This window comes from Malaclemys terrapin, chromosome 1, assembly GCF_027887155.1.
Source record: "Malaclemys terrapin pileata isolate rMalTer1 chromosome 1, rMalTer1.hap1, whole genome shotgun sequence".
Taxonomy (NCBI): Eukaryota; Metazoa; Chordata; order Testudines; family Emydidae; genus Malaclemys; species Malaclemys terrapin.
In genome coordinates this window covers 217759542-217779581 of record NC_071505.1, presented here as the reverse complement: position 1 = coordinate 217779581, position 20040 = coordinate 217759542, and the positions used below count along the sequence as shown (strand labels likewise).

The 20040-nt window shown below is 43.8% G+C and overlaps 1 protein-coding gene across 1 annotated transcript in view; it reads left to right on the top strand.

The window, feature by feature from the left end:
• Nucleotides 1-20040, top strand: part of MOSPD2 (motile sperm domain containing 2) — a 109660-nt gene that overhangs the window by 66306 nt on the left and 23314 nt on the right. The window contains exon 15 of the transcript XR_008442633.1: nucleotides 19550-19683. The gene's annotated coding sequence lies outside the window, so the exon portion shown is untranslated. The remainder of the gene's footprint in view (nucleotides 1-19549; nucleotides 19684-20040) is intronic.

Genomic DNA, 20040 nt, shown 5'->3' with positions numbered 1-20040 from the left:
GTCCTTGTTTTCCCCACAAATTGGCTTGTCCGGATAAGTCTCTTCATTAGTGCTGGGCCGATGACTTTGATTTTTTTTTAATTGATTAGAAAAGATCATTGCAGAGTTCATGTTATATTTTGAATGTACTGTTCCCCCTGCAAAAAAAGCAAATTTAAGGGGGAAAAACAGGACAAACTGGGTGTCAGTGTCTCTTTAATGATTATAGGTGTGGCATCATTGACATAAAGTAAAATAAAATTGTTTAAAAAAATTTGATCAGTATTTTATTCTACAAAATTGTAGGTAGTGAACTAATAGACTAATTCTGATGAAGCAGAATATCAATCCAATAAGGTTACTGAAAATTTACTATATAAAAGGAAAGCTTTTGCAGGAATACCTTTGTACTTGGTGAGCTATACTGAATTAACTCATACTTCATGTAATTTTATCACAATGCTCTCTTAATTTTTCATTATTCTGGGTTTTGTTCAGCTTGCTTTCTGCTGTTCTTTTATTTTCTATAATATTTAATACATTCAAACATAGGTTACCATTAGCCATTTTGTTTAAATTATTTTCCTGTACTTTGCATTCCAAATATTTCACTGTCAACAAAGCATTTAATGGAACATCCTCTGGAAAAATAATCTAGAGTTCTGGTAACATACAGTAATTTGTAAATTAGAGACAAGTTTTACTAACTGTTTATAAAATGCTTATCACTAATTTTGACTGGATATAGTAGCACTTTATTGTAAAATTGCAAGAAATATATTCTTAGAATCTTTGCCAATATAAATATTCTAATGTTCTGGTGCTTTCATATATTTTCAGTATTTTTAATACTATGTTAGTATTTACTTTGTATAATTGATCAGATGAACATGTTTTCTATTTTAATATGTTTTAGAGGAATAAATGCACTTGTGAAATATAAGGAAAAAATGTGGCATTTACTGTTCAGAGTCTTAAAAAATTGATTGTCGAGTTAAAAATCTGTGGGTTTTGCGGTAGGAGTTTGTCCTTTTAGGGTACAGTTCCTAGCACAATGGGACACCAACCTAGCAATGGCCTCTAGGTACTAGGTTTACCGTGTGTGTGTGTGTGTGTGTGTGTGTGTGTTGTAATGTACACACACCACGCACACAGTCTTGTTAAACCTAACTAGAATTTCAGTACCGTATAGCATATGAAGATATAAATGTAATCGAAAGAGCATAATGAACCACAGAATAATTTCACTTTTGGGGCTAGGTTTATTTGGTATTTCCTCAGTGCAAGGGGCTGGACTTGAGGACCTCTGAAGGTCCCTTAGTGTCCTACATTTCGATGATCACGCAACATACAATTCTTCTTTGAGTAGTGTCCCTATGGGTGATCCACTTCAGGCACACATGTGCCTCTTAAGCCTTGATTGGAAACTTTCAGCTAGAAGTGTCTGTTTGGCCCGTACATGTTCCCTATGCCTCCTCGTGCCAGACACCAAGGCTATATAGGGGTGCACGGGTAATCTGCCCTCACTTCCATCTCAACTGCCTTGACCTGAGATGGAGACTTAGCGTGTCTGCCTCAGCCTTTCTAATTTTCCCCTAGTGTTAAGATACTTAGTCTAGTAGTTGGTTGTAGTTTGTGTAGTTATAGTTAATTAGTTTTTATACGTGTTGAGGGATTAGTTTGTTCTCCTCTCCCTTTCCATCTGGGAGACTCGTTTTCATGGCAGAGCATGCCTGGCTTGCCAGGCTTCAAACGCTGCCTCTCCTGCCAAGAGGCTATTCCTGTAAGCGACAGCCATTCTAAGCATGTCCATTGCTTGGAGGAGTCCCACGTCTCCCGGAAGTGAAACTTCTGCTTGGCCCTCAATTCTAGGGGAAGGAAGTACAGGGACGTCAATTAAAGACTGTTCCCGATGAAATGCTCCCTGTGACCAGAACCAGGTCAGGAGACCCTCTCCCCTACACACACACTACATCTGGTCCAAGACAGATCCAGCGCCCCTCCTACCTTGGGGCATGCTTCCTGTAAGGAAGGGAAAATTTTGGAGGCTTCTGGGAAGACTCTCAAAAAGAGGAGTGTGGACTCACTCCGGGGAACCAGCTCCAAAAAAGATCAGGTCCCCAGCCAAGTCTATGGTCTCTGACGGTACTGTTGAGACCAAGGACTCCTCCACTGGTACGAGCTAGACTGTGAAGCCCCAGAGCTCTGAAGAAAAGAGACATCCCTTCAATAGGGCCCCAGTATGCTCTGTCAGTAAGAACAGTAGTCATAGGGCACTATTGAGTTTGTCCCAGCCATTGATATAGAACCAGCCTTCCATACTGTTGCAACCCTTATCCCAGCCATTGACATTGATGCAGTCTATCCAGCCACCCGTACTGGTGCATTTGGCATCAAACAAATGACGACGCCCATCTTCAATTGCGGTGTTGCCATCATCATCTTTACCATCAACTTCGGTGACCATGGTCTCGGCTACCACGTTAATGCTGGATCCTTTCTCATACCGCATGAATCCTATACTCTAAGGACTTTTTGGTATCGGATGAACTGGAGTCTTTGCTTTTTTATGGGTACAATGTCGCTTTCAGTACTGAGACCCTGTGTCCAGGCTACTATCCTCCGACACTGCAGGACTCTGCACCATTTTCAATGGGTGCCCTCCCACCATAGGATGATGTGAAGAAGGAAACTTCTAAATGGTGGGGTTCCGCAACATATCCCTTCAGAAATACCTTTTCAGCTTGTCAACAGGGAGCATTACACTGGTCACCAAGGGTGGTGGAGCCAATGCTGTATGCCACCTCTACTTGCTGTAAATTGACAGCAATTTACCAAATCACTGGTAGTGTCTTACAGGGAGACCAGGGTTATGCAACCTTCACCTCGCCAACCAGCCTCCTCACAGGAGACAGTTGAGGAGCAGGAGGCTAGGTGGATGAAACTCCAAGTCGTCTTTGTTGGCGGATGAGGCGGTTATGCCTCCATCACCTTCCATTGCTGACAACTTCAGACAATTTCAAGACCTCATTAGGATAGCTGCCATTCTTCAGATCCCTTCAAAAAGGTCAAGGTTCCACAATACAAAGTGCTGGATATCTTGCAGTCAGCAACACTCTCCAAAGTGGTGCTACCTATCAGTGAGGCTAAAATGGTGTGGCAAACACCTGCCACTATTCTGCCCCCCCCCCCCCCATAAAAGGGTGAATAAAAAGTACAATGTTCCCCCCTAAAGATTCTGACTCTTTGTTTTCCTATCTCCTACCTAACTCATTGGTGGTGCATGCAGTAAGTGAATGGGGTAAACAGCATTTTTCTAGGTTTATCCCTTACCATAAGGACTAGAAAAGGCTGGATCTCCTATGGGCGGAAGTCCTATTCATCAGCAACCCTGCAATTTTTTATTGCAAATTAGCAGGCAATCATGGCTAAATACTATCTCACCAATTATAACAGGCCTGTGACCTTTATTGAACAATTGCCACAAGTTCCAGCAGTGTCAATTGCAGCAGTTGCAGTCTGTGGTCTCTGAGGGCCAATTAATAGCCAGAACTGCTCTTCAAGCATCCTTAGATGCTGCGGACACTGCTGCCAGATCCATCTCCACAATGATAGGCATGGGGCATCATGACTCCAGCTCTTAGGGTTTCCGAAAAAGGCACAGAACACTGTGGGGGACCTCCTCTTTGACCGTCATAAACTCTTTTAGGAAACCATGAAGTGTCCCTGCACATACTGAAGGACTCGAGAGCTACTTTACAATTCCTGAGTGTATATATACACCTACAAATAGGAAGAGTTTTAATAGATCAGACTGCCCAGAGGTCACGTTCTGCTCAGTTTTCTGGATTCCATAGATCCTCTGAACCCCCCAGAAAGAGAGAGAGATTCCAGAGAAAAAGAGCTGCTCGGCCCCAGGCCTCGTCCAAGCAGCAGTTTTGATAGGTTGGTCAAGAGTTTGAATCCTCCCAGATCTCTGGAGTTATAGTTGCGCCCATTGACCCAACTCCCCCTTTGTGGACCACCCTTTGTTTCCAGCAAGCTTGGGGACGAGTGGATCATGGAGGTCATAACATCAGGCTATACCATCCATTTTACATTGCTCCTTCCCTTCCATCTCCATTCCCTGTCCCTCTTCAGGGACCCTTTTCAAAAGCTTATGTTAAGACAACAGTTGGACACTCTCTCCTCCAGCTAGGAGCAATAGAAACAGTCCCTTCCCCTCACATGGGTGCAAGAGGTTTTACTCAAACTGTTTCCTGGTGTCAAAGTCTTACTTCCTCTGTCCTTCTATCTTAGATCTAAGATACTTAAACAAGGATGTGAAGCCTCAAAAGCCTAGGATGATGACTATGGCAACAGTAAGTCCCTTACTGGAGGAAGGAGATTAGTTTTTGGCCCTCTACCTACAAGATGCCTATTTTCATATATCGATACATGCATCACACAGGAAATACCTACGCTTCACCATAGGCCACGATCATTTCCAATAGCAGGTGCTTCCCTTTGGCCTGTCATCATCCCCAAGGGTGTTCTCAAAGGTATTGGCAGTAATGGCAGCTTGCCTTCAGCAGGAAGTGATCCTGGTCTTTCTGTACCTCGACAACTGGCTGCTCAAAAGTAGTGTTATCCGTCCACATGGCCCTTGTTCTGTTCCAGGAATTGGGCCTGCAGCTGAATGTGGAAAAAATCCACATTGACATCTGTACAAAGGATGCAGTTTATATGGGGCATATTTGGACTCCATTGACAGCCGGACCCTCCTTTGTTTGGGCACTTTAGGACATGGCAGCTTGCACCTTTGTGATGGATTACCCAAGGTTGCATTTTTTTATGCTTCCGATGTTGGCTCTGATCAACCTACTCCCCAGTCAGGGATACCCTGGACAGGCTGTGATGGTTCCCCTGCAAGTTTTTTTTTTTTTTTTTTTTTTTAAACCCTCCCTAAGCTGGTGCAAATCAGTGTCTGTGTGGGCATACTTTTCTGTTGCCTGACCCATCAGAGACTTTAACAACCAATGTATCCCTGTTAGGATGGGGAGCCCATCTCAATGCCATCACAGTTCAGAGCAGGTGGACAATCCAGGAAACCGATCTACATATCAGTCTATTTCAGGGCTGTCCAGAATGCTTGCAGTCATTTTCTACCCCTCATCAAGGACAAATCAATCAGAGTCACGATGGACAACATATCCTGCGTGTTCTACATCAACAAGCAGGGAGGAACAAGGTGCCCCATGCACGGAAGCAATGAAGCTATGGAACTGGTGCATAACCCATCAGATCTGTATTCCAGTTGTCCACTTCACAGGCATTTGGAATGCCACAGCCAATGCCCTCAGCAGACACTTCTCGTAGTACTATGAATGGGAGTTGGACACAGATTCTCCACAGCATATTCCAAAGATAGGAACTGCCACAGGTTGACCTTTTTGCTTCCTCAGAAAACAAGAAATGCCCTCTTTTCTCCTCACCACTTCTTAGGAGACACCTTCCTTCTATGTTGGAAGGAAGGGTTTGTTTTATGTTTTCCCCCATACACCCCTAATTCTACAGGTCATAAACCAGATCAGACATGAGAGCCAGAGGCTACGTCTACACTACCCGCCTGAATTGGTGGGTAGAAATCGATCTCTCGGGGATCGAATTATCGCGTTTCATCGGGACGTGACATTCGATCCCCGAATCAATGCTTGTACTCCACCAGGGGAGGTAGGAGTAAGCACAGTCAACGGGGGAGCCGCGGAGGTCGATTTGCCGCTGTCCTCCCAGCGGGGTAAGTCGGCTCCGATACGTCGAATTCAGCTACGCTATTCGCATAGCTGAATTTGCGTATCTTAAATCGACCCCCCCCTCCAGTGAGGACGTAGCCTCAGTCACTCTTATAATGCCTACCTCTCCAAGACAGCCATGGTACTCATACTTGCTTCACCTCTATGTCTAACTGCTATTCAAGCTTCCAGCCATTCCTCATCACCTAACTCAGAATGCGGGGTGTGTGCTTTATCCCAGCCTAGTGGTTCTGCATCTCAGGGCATGGTTCCTCAATGGTTCTGTGGTTAGAGGCTTCCTGCTCTGTGGAAGTACAAGAAGTGCTACTAAACAGCATGCAGACATCAACCTGTAGTACTTACCTTCAGAAATGAAAAATACTCTCTCTTATTGGTGTGGTCATTACTCCCATTGGCCTTTTCAGTTCCGTTTCTACTTATCCTGGATTACCTGTTGGATCCGAAGAAATCGGGATTATCCATCAGCTCGACCAAGATACATTTGGCTGCTATATCAGCCTTTCATCCCACAGTGGAGAGATACTCCATATTTTGCTCACCCGGCATTTCTTGATTAATTAAAGATAGGGCTATCTGTACCTCTGCATTGTATAGCCAACCCCAACCTGGGACCTCAACCTAGTTCTCAATCACCTAATGAGACCTCCATTCGAACCAATGGCAAATTGATCTGTGCTCCATTTATCTGTGAAGACTGTCTTCTTAGTTGCCATCATGTTGGTCTGTAGGGTTGGGAAAATCAGGTCCTTACTGGTGGATCCCCCCACTTTTACAGTGTTCTTCAAAAACAAGTTCTCCTAAACCCACAGCCTAAATTCCTACCAAACGTTCCACTAGACTGCCACTTTAATCAATCCATCCACCTACCAGTGTTTTTTCCGAAACTTCATAGTTCTCAGCAGGAATCCTATTTCCATACCATGGATGTTAGAAGAGCTTTGGCCTTCTATTTTGGCTAGGCAATTTTGAAGATCACCTAGGCTTTTTATCTTCTTTATGGATAGATCCAGGGGATTCTCTCTTTCTATTCAGAGACCATCAAAATGGATAGCTGGTTGTATTTTCACTTGTTATGAGTCTACAGGTGCTAACCCCACACTTAAGGTGATAGCACGTTCAACCAGATCTCAGGCAACATCTATGGCATTACTGAAGAATATACCAATTTCTGAGATATGTAGGGCCACTACATGGGATTCAATACATGCATTTATGAAAGATTACGCCCTTATCCATGACATCCGATCTGATGCAGCACTTGGTTCTGCAGTATTATCTTCAGTTCTGGACTCCATTCCAAATTTCCCCCCTCCTACGGACACTGCTTGGAAGTCACCTGAAGCAGAGTACCGATAGGGATGGAAGGAGGAGAAATGACACTGTGTGCATATACGTGGTCCGTCACGATGTGTGTCCCTATGGGCGCTCCATTACCCACCTCTTTCTCCACTGCTATGGACTGTTCTTTCGGAGACGTTTGGGTAGAGAACCGAGGGCGGTTCACCCGCACAGCCCTATGGAGCCTTGTTGTCTGGCACAAAGAGGCATAGGTCACATGCATGTGCCGAATGGGCACAGCTAGATGAAAATCTCTGATCAAGGGCCCTACAGGCACATGTGCACCTAAAGTGGAGCACCCAAGGGGGGACACATCTTGAGCAACTTCAGTTATAGTGCAAAGTGAGTAACCTCTTCAAGCATGTTTAATCCTAAAACAGCATGTTAAACTAACTTTGTGTTTCAGCTAAAGACTGTACATATTAGTGTTTTCAGGTGTTTTAAGCTCTTGTGATTTATTTACCTAGGGAAGCACAATTTATTTTTAACTGTTCATTTTTGTAGAAGTTCCTACTTTTGAAGCTGAGTAGAGTCATATAGCACACAATGATCAAGCTAGGTCATTTGAAGTGAGTGGTTTAATTTAAAATAACACACGAGGGAAGGATCATTTTGAACATTTTCTTCTAAGTTCATATGTATATCTAAAGTTCTGAGCCAAAACACATTTTAGGTAACATAAACCCATGAATTGGTATTAAGTAAATTAGCAAAGTGGAGAAAAGTGGGTCTGTGTTTTTCCTTATTTTTCCTCATCACAGCTAATGCAATGGATGCATGTGCTGCAAAATGTGATAGTTACTAAATGAATCATATATATTCACACTTGGGGAGCTAAGATGAGAATCCTACTTCTTGAGCTATAAACACTCACATTTGAACTAAAGGCGAGCTCCCTTATTTTTACAAAAGTAGCACTCTCTGTGGGCCAGCTAGTTGAGGGCAGTATTGTACATGCGCACACAAACCAGTACATTATGTAGTAGCAACCTAATGATGTATTGGAGCACAGATCTCTTCAGTGGTAATCATGCAGGGATTCAAGATATAAAAGAAGAGTTCTTCTATTCTTTTCTTACCAGATGAAGGACCATAATTTCACCAGTGTCATTGCACAGTATGGTTGATGCCTTCTGATCAAGAGACCTCTTTAGTCATGAATGATAGGTAGAATTGTTCTGAATAAATGAAATGAGACAAATTGCATTTGGGGTGAAGAATGTGTTAAAAGGGGCAAAAATTAAGACTCCTACCCCCACAAAATATTTTATTCAGTGGAAGAGAACAGCAGAATAGTATGTCCCTCCTTTCCCCATTGATCTATAATCTTCCATAAATGAGGCTTTCAAGAAAAGGTACGGTCAGAGGCAGATTAGGGGGTTGTGGGGCTCTGGGCCAGAGCAAGTGGGGGCCCCTCCCCCCTTCCACCTGCAGTTCCCCTCCCCCTCCCCCCTGCTCCCCCAGTGCTCCTATCAGAGAGCAGGGTCAGGGCACAGCGGCTTGCCCTGTTCCGCCTGCCTGCCCAGTGCTCCTGCTAAGGAGTGGGGTTGGGGCATGGGGGTGCTCTAGTTAGCCAAGGCCCCTGGGCCGGGACCCATTGGCCCAGTGGCTAATCCAGTACTGGGTAGTGTTGTAATGTCCCCCACCCCCATGGGTTCTGCTCTCATGTCTGGAACTGGAGATGATTAGCAACTCTACAGTAGACAAGGCTCATCATAACCCCTGCCCCCCTTCCCTTCTTTCCTCTTACTCTGTTCTCTTATTACATCAACCCACTCCACTCTGCCAATGATTCCTGCCTTTAGTGCCCATGTATCGTTTTCTCCCAGAAACATCTCTGTGCCTTCTTCTAGTCCGCCCCTTGTGTAAAACACCTTTTCAGAACTAGCAGACCAGGGTACTGCTCTCTCCTGCCAATCTCTCCTCAAAGCCCAATTCTACTGTGACACAAGAACCTGCCCAACTTGTATGACCAGGTTGAGCAGCAGTTGGAGACCGCTGATTATACTTTGATAAAAGCTTCCAAATGGTTTGTCATCATCGCGTAATACATAGTTAGCCTGTCTGATTGCTGTTGTTGGTGGCTGGTTGCGTGTGCCAGATGAGTTGTTATGATGTCACTGTGCCACGTGGGGGATTCCCCTAAATTGAGTGAATTCTAAAATGGAAGCATTAAGGTCGTTTTAGATTAGCTTTGTGCTATCAGAGTTGTGCAGGGCAGGATCTGGCCCTGGAGTGTTATCAATTCTAGTAAGGTTTGAATTTACTCAGTAATTAGAGAGACCTCAGATCAGTCAGCTTGATTGAGTTTATTAGACAATTAGTCAATTGGCGCATAACAGATAAATTACCACAGTCTGTGAGACTGCAGCTAGTGCTATTGTATAGTTCTGCAATTGGTTTACAAGTTGGCATTCTTACCAACCTGTTTACCATTTCATTATTATTTCCTCTTTTTCACAGAATCTTATTTTTAGTATATTATGTTCCAATAACTTTCCAACTGCATAATCAAATATCTGTTGTTTACTTATGTCTTATGATGGATTTACCTCTCTCACAATGAAGAGAAGGAAACAGTAAGGGCCCCGGGAATCTGTACTGGGACTTGTTCTATTCAACAGATTCATTAATGATCTGGAAAAGGGAGTGAACAAGGAAGTGGCAAAGTTTGTAGATGACACAAAATTATTTAAGGTAATGAAGTCCAAAGCTGGCAGCAAAGAATTAAAGGGGGGAGCTCACAAAACTGGGTGACTGGGCAACAAAATAGCAGCTGCAATTCAACAATAAATGCAAAGTATAGCATATTGGAAAAAATAATCCCAATTACACATATATAATGTGGGGTTGTAAATCAGCTGTCACCACTCAAGAAAGAGACTTTGGAGTCACCATGGATAATTCTCTGAAAACTTCAGCTCAATGTCCAGCAGCAGTCAAAAAGGCTAACAATGTTATTAACTATTAGGAAAGGGATAGATGATAAGACTGAAAATATCACAATGTCACTTTATAAAGCTGTGGTGCACCCACACCTTGAATACTGTGTCCTGTTCTGGTTGACCCATCTCAGAAAGGATATAATAGAAGTGGAGAAAGTTCTGAGATGAGCAACAGATGATCTAGGGTATGGAATGACTTCCATAAGAGGTGAGACTAAAAAGATTAGTGCTGTTCAGGTTAGAAAAGATTAAAAGGGGAATATGATAGAGGTCTATACAATCAGGAATGGTGTGGAAAAGGTGAAGAGAGAAGTGTTATTTACCCTTTCCTGCAATACAAAAACCAGGGGTCATCCAATGAAGTTAATAGGCAGCAGGTTTAATAAAAAAAGAGGAAGTACTTTTTCATACCATACACAATTACCCAGTGGAATTCATTGCCATGGGATGTTGTGATGGCCAAAAGTATAACGGATCAAAAATAATTAGATAAGTTCATGGAAGATAGGTCCGTCAATGACTATTAGCCAAGATGGTCAGGATGCATCCGCTTGTTCGGGGTGACACTAAATCTCTGACTGCCAGTAGCTGGGAGGGGAAAAACAAGGATGGTTCACTCCAACTGCCCTGTTCTGTACACTCCCCTGGAAGCTCTGATATAGGCCAGTTTTGGAGACGGCATACTGAGCTAAATGGATCCATTCGTCTGACCTAAGGTGGCAGTTCTTATGTTCTTTTTTATTAGTACGTTTTTGTTTTTTGCAAACTCAAGCCTCTTGTCAGTGCTCCCCCTCTGCCTTGGAGTCACTCCCTGCTCTGCATATGCCCTCGAAGTACGCTCCCTCTGCTCTCATCACTTCCATGGGGCAGCAGGCAGTGGGATGGGGAGTGAGATCTGGGCAACAGCAGCGCAGAGGAAGGCGCTGGAGCCAGTGAGCGTACAGGCAGCAGCCTTTTAGCGATCACAGCCCGGTCATGGAGAGGGGCCAGCTGGGGATGCAGGAGGGGGCAGGGTTCGAAGGAGTGAAGCAGAGGGCTGGGGGTAGGGGAAGCAGGTGGGGCTTGGAAGGGAGAAGAAGGGGTCTGGAATTAATACAAAGCCAATATTGTTGCACAGTTACAGGATTTTAAAAAGTCATTATATATGCACCATACACACACGCACTATATATGTAGTGGTGGGAACCCAAAGAAGACAATTTACAGTTGGTGGGGTACCTTAGTAAAATATTTGGTAACCACTGTCTTACACCTGTGCTCAGATATTTGCATTGCCTGGCAAATTTCTAGGTAGAATTCAAAGTGCTGGTTATAAACTAGAAAGCTCTAAATGTTTTGGAGCCTATTTATCTGGGAGATCACCTTTCTGTACCATTCAACTACTGTTGAGTTCAGTGGGAGGTGCTTGAGCAGGAGCCCTCTAGTTGAATAAACAAGAGGAAACTGCTGGTGAGACATTCTCCATCAGGTTCCTTAATTTTTGATTTCACCACCCCTCTGCTCTGAAACAGACTGAATTTCATAACCTCCTTGGAAGGCCCTTCTATTTCCTCCCAACTGTCTGGGGAGAGGATGGGGGAGGGGGAGTTGAAGCTGCCTGGTTACTACTGTATGCTGCTAGTGGGTATTTTGCTAATGTGGGTTTCTTTAGTGGAGTGGGATGAGCAGTCCATTTTGGTATTGTGAAAGTTAATTAAGGTTGCCCAAACTTTTTCTCAGGCGAGAGAGCACCATCTCATCTATCAAATCCCCATCACCATAATATCTGGTACTCTAGAAGGTTACAAAATACAGCAGAAGCTGCCTGAGGGGCAGTCAGTTCTCTTTTCTCTACCAATGAAAGTCTCTTGATTTGTTTATGATGATTGTTCTACATCCAGTCACTTCAGCTGTGCAACCTTAACGTTGTGTTGGGACTTGTCGCATTTATACAAAATGGAATGCCTCTGCAAATACTTGCCTATAGTTTCTGCACATATCATATTCTTTAGTCAGCAATAAAACTTTTATTCCTAATTTTACCGTCAACCCGTTTTGTTTTTGTTTTTGTTTTGCTAACAGAGTATTATACAGAGTTTTTGCCTCCAGTCAAAAATGTATATTGTCACCAACCTCAGGGCAGACTGTTAAGAAGCAGAGTACAAACCCCAAACCAGGTGTGGGTTCTATACTTACATTTCACCAACCTAGTAACAAGTGTGAACTCCTCAGGCACTATAACAGCCTTAACATGGAGTCACAGACAGCCCCTTTGGATATGACAGTCTATCTTGCCACCCGGACAAGCTGGACTCTGTGATAGATGGATACTTTACACCAAATATCACAAAATATTCAGGTTACTACCAGTCCCAAAGGACCAGTCACTTACCCAGGTCAACTTGCACTTCAGATCTCACACCAACGACAATGTTTGTAGCCAATCCTATAGTAAACTAACATGAATTTATTAACTAGGAGAAATAAATGAGGTTCTTTACAATGTTTAAAGTAGGCAATGTACACACACAAATGAGTTAGTCTTAAATTCCAAATGATAATAGAAACGTCTATAATAAGAAAACTTTGTGTCTTTTAAGGCTAACCCAAGCTAAACAGTTGGGGACTCCTTGCTTATGCTTAGAAAGCCTCTCCCTTCAGAGTCCAAGAAGCATACAAATGATCAGTTATCTTTTAACAGGCATTTTCATTACCTTCCCCCCTGCATTCAAGCTGAGGTGGGACAAGGGCCTTAGCACATACCCTCTTCAGGGCAGTGGGGGAAGCAATCAACAAAGTCTTTGTTCCATAGTGGCCCATTTGGATTCAATACTTCTTCCTGATGGGCAGGAGGTAACACCTCTTGTGGTGAAGTGGTATTTCGCATTTGGTAACACTCCCCTGACTTTGGCGGGGGAGGGGGATTTACAGTCTTAGCAAACATTTTTGTATTTACAGAGCAAACATTTAAACATTACCTTATAACATTGGATACAGATATTATAGGTAGGATTAATACATGCAGCTTCCTACAAGTATTCCATAAAGTCTAAACACATTCTTAGAACTCTAATATTGATTTTAACTATACTAACCCATGGGTGAGCCAGACTAGTTTTCAGCTATGCATTTGTCAGTGTTCAGTGAGGCGTAGGGGCCTTGACATGAGCTGGCACCTGGTCTGCCAACATCACATTGTCAAAAAAACTGTATTTCATTCTTCTTTCTTTAGCCCCTGGGGTATCACTCAGCCTTGGCATGATATAGTTGTCCCGGATCAACAGGATCTGTGTTATTCCCCAGTTTTTAAACAGGCCCTTGGAAGAACTCCTTTAGTGTGGCAGACCTCCAAAGGGTCCCACTCTTCCTTTAAGGTAGGCCATGTGGCCTCTATACTCAGGCTGGGCTCCAGCACACCTGCTTCACCCTGTGAACTCTGCCCAGTGAGTTCCATTGAAATAAACTCTGCTCAGAGACTTGCACACTCTTTGCACCTCAGCAAGTCTTTGCAGTGACAACCAAGCAGCCTTTTCAAAACAGAGTAGGGTTTATTAGCCAACTGGAACACAGCATCGGGAAGTCCATAGGATAGCATAGGGAAATAAAGGTTAATACAGAGTCCGTACTGGACAAGCCAGTGCCATTGGCTAGCCAAGCTGCCATGGACTCCATTTGAGGCTCTGGCTTTCTGTCCCTTTTTCAGGCCTGGTCTACATTACAGGGGTAGGTCAATGTAAACTGTCTTCCGTTTACCTAGCTGTAGAAGTGTCTTCACTTAAATTTGGCTCCTGCCAAGGTAAGTGCCTCTCTACATCAGTGTAGTAACACCACCTTCCCAAGTGGCATACAGTCCCAGTTCATGTAATGAGGTTGACACAGTGTTGGTGTTGCTTATGTCAACCATTAATGGCTTTCAGGAGCAGTCCCACAATGCCCACCACTAACACACAAGCAGTTTTATAACTGCGGTGGCTGTATGCTGATGTAAGTGAGGTCAACATAATTCCAGTGTAGACGTGGCCTCAGTCTCAGGTGAGAAATATCCATCCTCTTCCCAAAAGCCCAGCCTTATCCACTTGCTGTCACCTCTCAGTCTTTTGTTTTCAAGCAGAGCCATGGGGAGTTCACATACCCTGCTTGCTGGAGCTTTCCACTGTTGAGTATTGATTGTTTAATCATTGAGGCTTCTGTTGATCCATTTTCTCTGGGCCCTCTGTTGATTTGGGTTAGTTTGAACCAGTTCTCTACCAGCCCATTCATTCCACCTAGACAGCGAGGTGACACACATGCACCATGTCTCCTGCAGTGTCCAAAGAGCAGACTTAACCCCTTTTTCCCTCACTGGGTAGCAATGCAAAATAAGGAGGGAAACTGAGGCACATTTAGGCTTCATAAAAATATTACAGAAAATTCCCACTTTGTGACAGCAGGAACAATGGTACAATGATATTCCTGTAAAAAGCAACAGAGGGTTCTGTGGCACCTTTGAGACTAACAGAAGTACTGGGAGCATAAGCTTTCGTGGGTAAGAACCTCACTTCTTCAGATGCAAGATGATATTCCTGAGCTGTCTTTTCAAAAACATGATTCAGAATGCCTCTTTTCTCTGAGCTCTGACTGAGTCTTGCTCAGAAGAATCTCTGCTGACCATACACATGTGTCTGTGTGTATATGTAAACACTCACTATTTATATATAGTTGGGTGTATAGGTATTGTTTTCTCCTTGCTGGAATCCTGGAGATGGTGTCTAAGTCTTGCTAGAAAGAATAGGTAGTTCAGTAGGTTAGTGTACTTACCTTTAGAGTATTCCATTTAAATCCTAGGTTAAATTTAGTTGACTCTTCCTAGTCCTTTTGTGTACCATAAAGTAGCCATGTGATTCAGCAGCTTCTGCATGAGAAGCCAAGGAGTAAGATTCCAGCCATTTCCTTATCTCTGGTGAGCACTGGGCAAGTTTCCTTGAGAAGGAGCCTGGAGAGCGCATCCTGCACAGCATCATTCTCCCCACTGTCAGGGATGACAGCAGCTTCTCCGCTAGCTCTGCAGTGATAGAGCTCCATAAGGCTGAGGGCCAGGGGAAGGCGTGGTTGCAGGAAAGACTCCCATTGGCATTTTTGGGCTTTGGTTCAGGCCCCAAGGGACTTCCAGTGTCACACAGGAAGTCTAGCAGAGCCAGGAACAGAGTCCCGATCCTATCCATCTCAGTCCAGTCCCACAACAACCAGATCCTCCATCCTTTCATGAAGAAGGTTGAATTAAGATTTTATAGTTAAATGATGAGGCATGCTAACAAATCGTGTGTGTTGTTTCATTTTTCAAATAACCTCCATGTGTTTCCTCAGCCCCCCAGCTCCACTACAATCACTTCCAAGTAGTTTCATTTTTGACAGCTTGGAGCCAGCTCTGAACACTTGTTCTCCAAGCCTCAGGGAAAACGTCAGACATGGGGAACATCATTTAAATAAATACAGATGACAGAAGTAGTGTGAAAAAGAAACACAAACAGAATTTAAATTTTTCTTTCTTTTTCTAGCATGGCACAATCGGTAAATTGCCAAAAGGAAAAGCAAATCTGTACGAACACCACAGATGTCTCATTAATCTAGTACAACTAGAACATACAGATTGATGCTTAACCCTCTGGCATCAGTGTGTACCTGTAATTCCCATGCCATAATGTTTCTTTATGCACGTTCATATACACAAAAAACATTGACTATATAAATTCTTATTCTCACAAATCTGCTTTAAACTTATGTCCATCTGTTATTTTTCTGATAGCGTGCCAGCGGTGCTCAGTAATGTTCACAGTATGGAAAGGTGTGGTACCTGCCTTGAAGACTTTACAGATCTAAGGACCTGATTCTGCAAAGGGGATCTGTAAATGTGGATCCTCATTCCTGAGATGCTGTGCAGGTATAAGGTCCATGCTTGTAGGGCCACAGTATAGATGGCAAAGCTGTGCTAGATCTACTATGGGCTAGATTGTGATTTTAGGCACAGCCTTGGCTAGGGTTGGTGTAGTAGTAAGATGAGGCCCTGAGAGATAAACCCTTGGGGTAATCTACACTACCCGCTGGAAAGCAAAGTTAGGCTGTGAGCCAGAGGCAGGCCCTGCTCACAGAAGTTGGTAAGAGCGTATACACATGTAAGTACTAGTATGATGAACATATGCCAGAATGGCACCCACACAGATAACAAGGAGAGGCAGACCCAGTCTAAAGACAGTATAAAAGAACAATATGATGGATAGACAATATGATGGATAGACTTGTTTGTTCGAACCAATCTGCACCATGAGAAAGGCAACACCGTAATGCATAGAGGAGCTGTACCTCAGTGAGTTCAATTATGCGAAACCTGTTTGTACCTGTGTATAAGAATGCATCCCTGAGTGGACGTCTTTGTCTGGCCTAAGAGGCAGTGGAGAGTCCCACCACTGACTGAGCTGCATCCATTGTCAGGGGGCACATATTCGTAGTATGTCCTGTAGAGTCTGCAGGGAACTATTAATGTGCTTCATTTGACAATAAACCTGGCTGGGTGCCTTCGTACCTTATTGGAGTCTGTGGTCATTGGGGGTTCTCTCGGGGTCTGCTGTGCCGGCGATCTGCAGAGCCGGGGCAGCACACAGAGGGAACACATGCACGCAGCCAACTGTTATCAACATTGAACTGAGCAGAGCACCACACCGGTAGCGTCTGACAGCAGTGTATAAATTGGATCATCCCAGGAATAGCCCCAGCAAGCAGAGATACCCATCTTGCTTTCTCCTTGTGGCAGATGTGTATTGGCTGTGGGAGAGGAATGCACCATCTGTATTTTATTCTAAACCCTTCCACTAACACCAGTACAATGCAACATCACGGTTTTAAATGCCTATATCTTTCAGCCCCTCTTTACTGGAGGAAGAGGAAAAGATCTCTCTCTCTCTCTCTCTCTCTCTGGAGCTCTTTCCGTCTCAGCTTCCTCTCCCCTCCATAACACTTCCCTACTGGCTTTCATCAGGTTAGCCAACTGAGGGCTAATTAGTTCCTTATATCCCGCAACCTCTCCTTTTGATTAGCTAATTGTACCATCAGCCACCACTGGGGGAACTAATTGAGGTTATAGTGATCAGAGTGCAGACCCACTTAGAGTACTTCTAGCCTATACCCAGGGCCGGCTCCAGGCACCAGCGCAGGAAGCAGGTGCTTGGGGCGGCCAATGGAAAGGGGCGGCACGTCTGGGTTTTTGGTGGCAATTCGGCGGCGGAGGAAAGGACCGGCCGCCAAATTGCAGCCAAAGAATGAAGCGGCGCGGCAGAGCTGCCGCCAATCGCAGCTTTATCTTTTCTTTTTTTTTTCTTCGCCGCTTGGGGTGGCAAAAAAGCTGGAGCCGGCCCTGCCTATACCAGCAGCAAATTACAACGCTCCCATGGCAGTTCAGCTGTAGTAGCTAGTGTATTGGGTGGATGAAGCCAAGACACCAGGTATTCCCTACCCACCTGCTCCAGGAGAAAAAAAACACATAGCACCCATTTACTCCTGCATGCTTAGACACAAGGTTGGGGTAGATTGCACAGGCATGCAAGAGGGTAGTGTCTTATTCCCTCTTACTTACCTGTGCATATGTGTAGTCCAGGGGTAACGTTTTCAAAAGCACCCAAATGACTTAAGTTCAGGTGGATGGGGAATGAGTGATGTCTTGCCTCCCCGCATTCAAAGTCCCATTTTCAAAAATGACTTAGACACTTAGAAGCCTAAGTCCCATTGGCTTTCAGTAAGACAGGTTCCAGAGTGCCTTATTCACTTCTGAAAAAGTGATTTAAGTCACTTGGGTGCTTCTGAAAATTTTATCCCAAGCCCAAACAATGTGAAGGATGTAATGCAGTTTCAGATCCTCAGAAGTAAAAGTCCTCATGCAAAATAGCGATATGTTAGAAAATGGCTTTTTTTTATTCTCCCCCTTCCCGAGGTGACTGGTTAAATTATTTGTTTTGAATAATTTATCTGATGATTTTGGGCATTTCTTTGTCAAATATTCAGACACAAGTATTTTCATTTTTCAGCCAGCCCTCCTCAGGTGGTCAAAAATGTCTCTGCACTGATTGAGAATTTGTTCTAAGGGTACAATGCTGAATGGAACAAGAAGGCTAGAGGGAGGGAATGAGAAAAGGATGCCATGGGTGGACTGCAGGCCATGAGACAGCTTATAGTGATGTGTAAGGGGACTTCCACATTTTTTTGCAGTTATGTGAAATCATCCTGTTTTTGCTTTTTCTCACAGGATTCATTGTTCCAATATTTGATCTGTACTCAATAGCATTAGCTCCTGGTTGTGATTTTGTCATGAAACACAACTGACTTTTATTACTTGGGTTGAAATCCTTGTTTTCTGGACTCTATACACCCATAAAGCCTTTCCAGATGCAATTCATGGGTTCTGAATATAGACATTTTTCCTGAAGTTTACTAAAGAGGAGAGAGACTGTGATACTTTAGTGTACACACAAAAGAGGGTCAAAGCGTATCATACTTCCTTAACTGAATTAAACTCAGTAGCATGCTCTACTTGGGACTAACCTTGAATGGCTCTTGGGAAACTTAAAGTGTTCCTACTCAGCATAAAGCTGGGGCTAAGCCTGGAGACCTTTAGAGCAAGCTGTAAATTGCATCTATGTGTTATGGCTTTCCATTCAATACAAATCTAGAGTCCTCTGGGTATCTAGATTGGGAGTTGGATGTTTCCTTTTCTGGTCTCCAGAGGATGTTAACCCAGTTCTAAAGGGGGCACAGTGTACATTCTGCTAGAGCCAGACAGTAAATTTGGGTGGGTGAACACTGTTCTGAGCACCACTCTCCGCTATCCGTGGTGATGTATAGAGCTATCATTTCCAAGATTTTCAAGCCTCAGAAGCCAGCTGAGAAACATGCGGTGAGGCCATGACAGATAGAAAACTAAATATTCCAGTGGAGAGAGGCCAAAGGCCCAAAGAGAGTGACTTTTTAGCTTGAGAAATGCTGAGATTGCAGGAATCAGGGTCCAAGAACCAGTGGAGTTGGACAAGGCAACTAATACTGTGTTAAGTAAGAGCTATTTGAATGCAAATAGGTATGGAGGCTTACACACATTGTACAAGGTGTAGAAGACACAAAGCACTCTATAAAGAGAGGCAGTGTGTGTTTATTTTAATATTGTAATAAAGAAGGCACATGAATTATTTGCTTACTGAAAGGAAACTTTGGAAGGAAAAGAGAAAGAAACTGGAGGTTGAATAATTTTCTTTAAGAGAAACCAAGGACATATGTACTTATGGCAGACTGCAACTTTTCAACCTAAAAACAAGACAATAGAAAGTAACACTAAAGAAACCAGCTTAATTCCCAGGTGGGATGTTCCAGAATGGGAGGTCATGACCATTCAAAGGTAGAATTGGGTGCGGACTCATGGTTTGAGTGACTCCTATCTGGCTCTGTCTCCCCCTGCTCCTCTTACCTTATATTCCTTACATGACTTACTTCTCCCTGCCACAGGTTCCTGACATCTCCAGATGGGAACCAGTAATGGGAGGGAGAGGGGTGCACAGCCACAGCTAAGAACTTGAAAGAACGAGCACAGAGCTCAAAGTGGGTCTGCATATTGGAAGCAGTTCCGGTGGTCCTGTGAGGTGAGTACATAACATGAAACTCTCCACCTCTTTGGAGGGGTGCATCTGCCATTCTCTGAAGGGATTTGGGGAAGGAATAGAAAGGCTTGTGAATGGGGGCATATTTAATTTTGTTCATGGAGTGAGGACGTCTGGTGCAAGAGAAGCTGAAGGACTGAAAATTAGTGGATAAACTCAGTTCCATGTTGAAGAGCCAACGTGAGTGTGCAAGAGGTATATAGATGTTATGGGACTTGTTCATGTTTGTGCAGTCTCTTCAGAATGTGAAGCACTATATCAAATCTAAATAATACACTTGTTTCAGATTTATTTTAGCAAGAAGCCAGTATACAAGTGTCTTTAAGAATTTTCTTTACT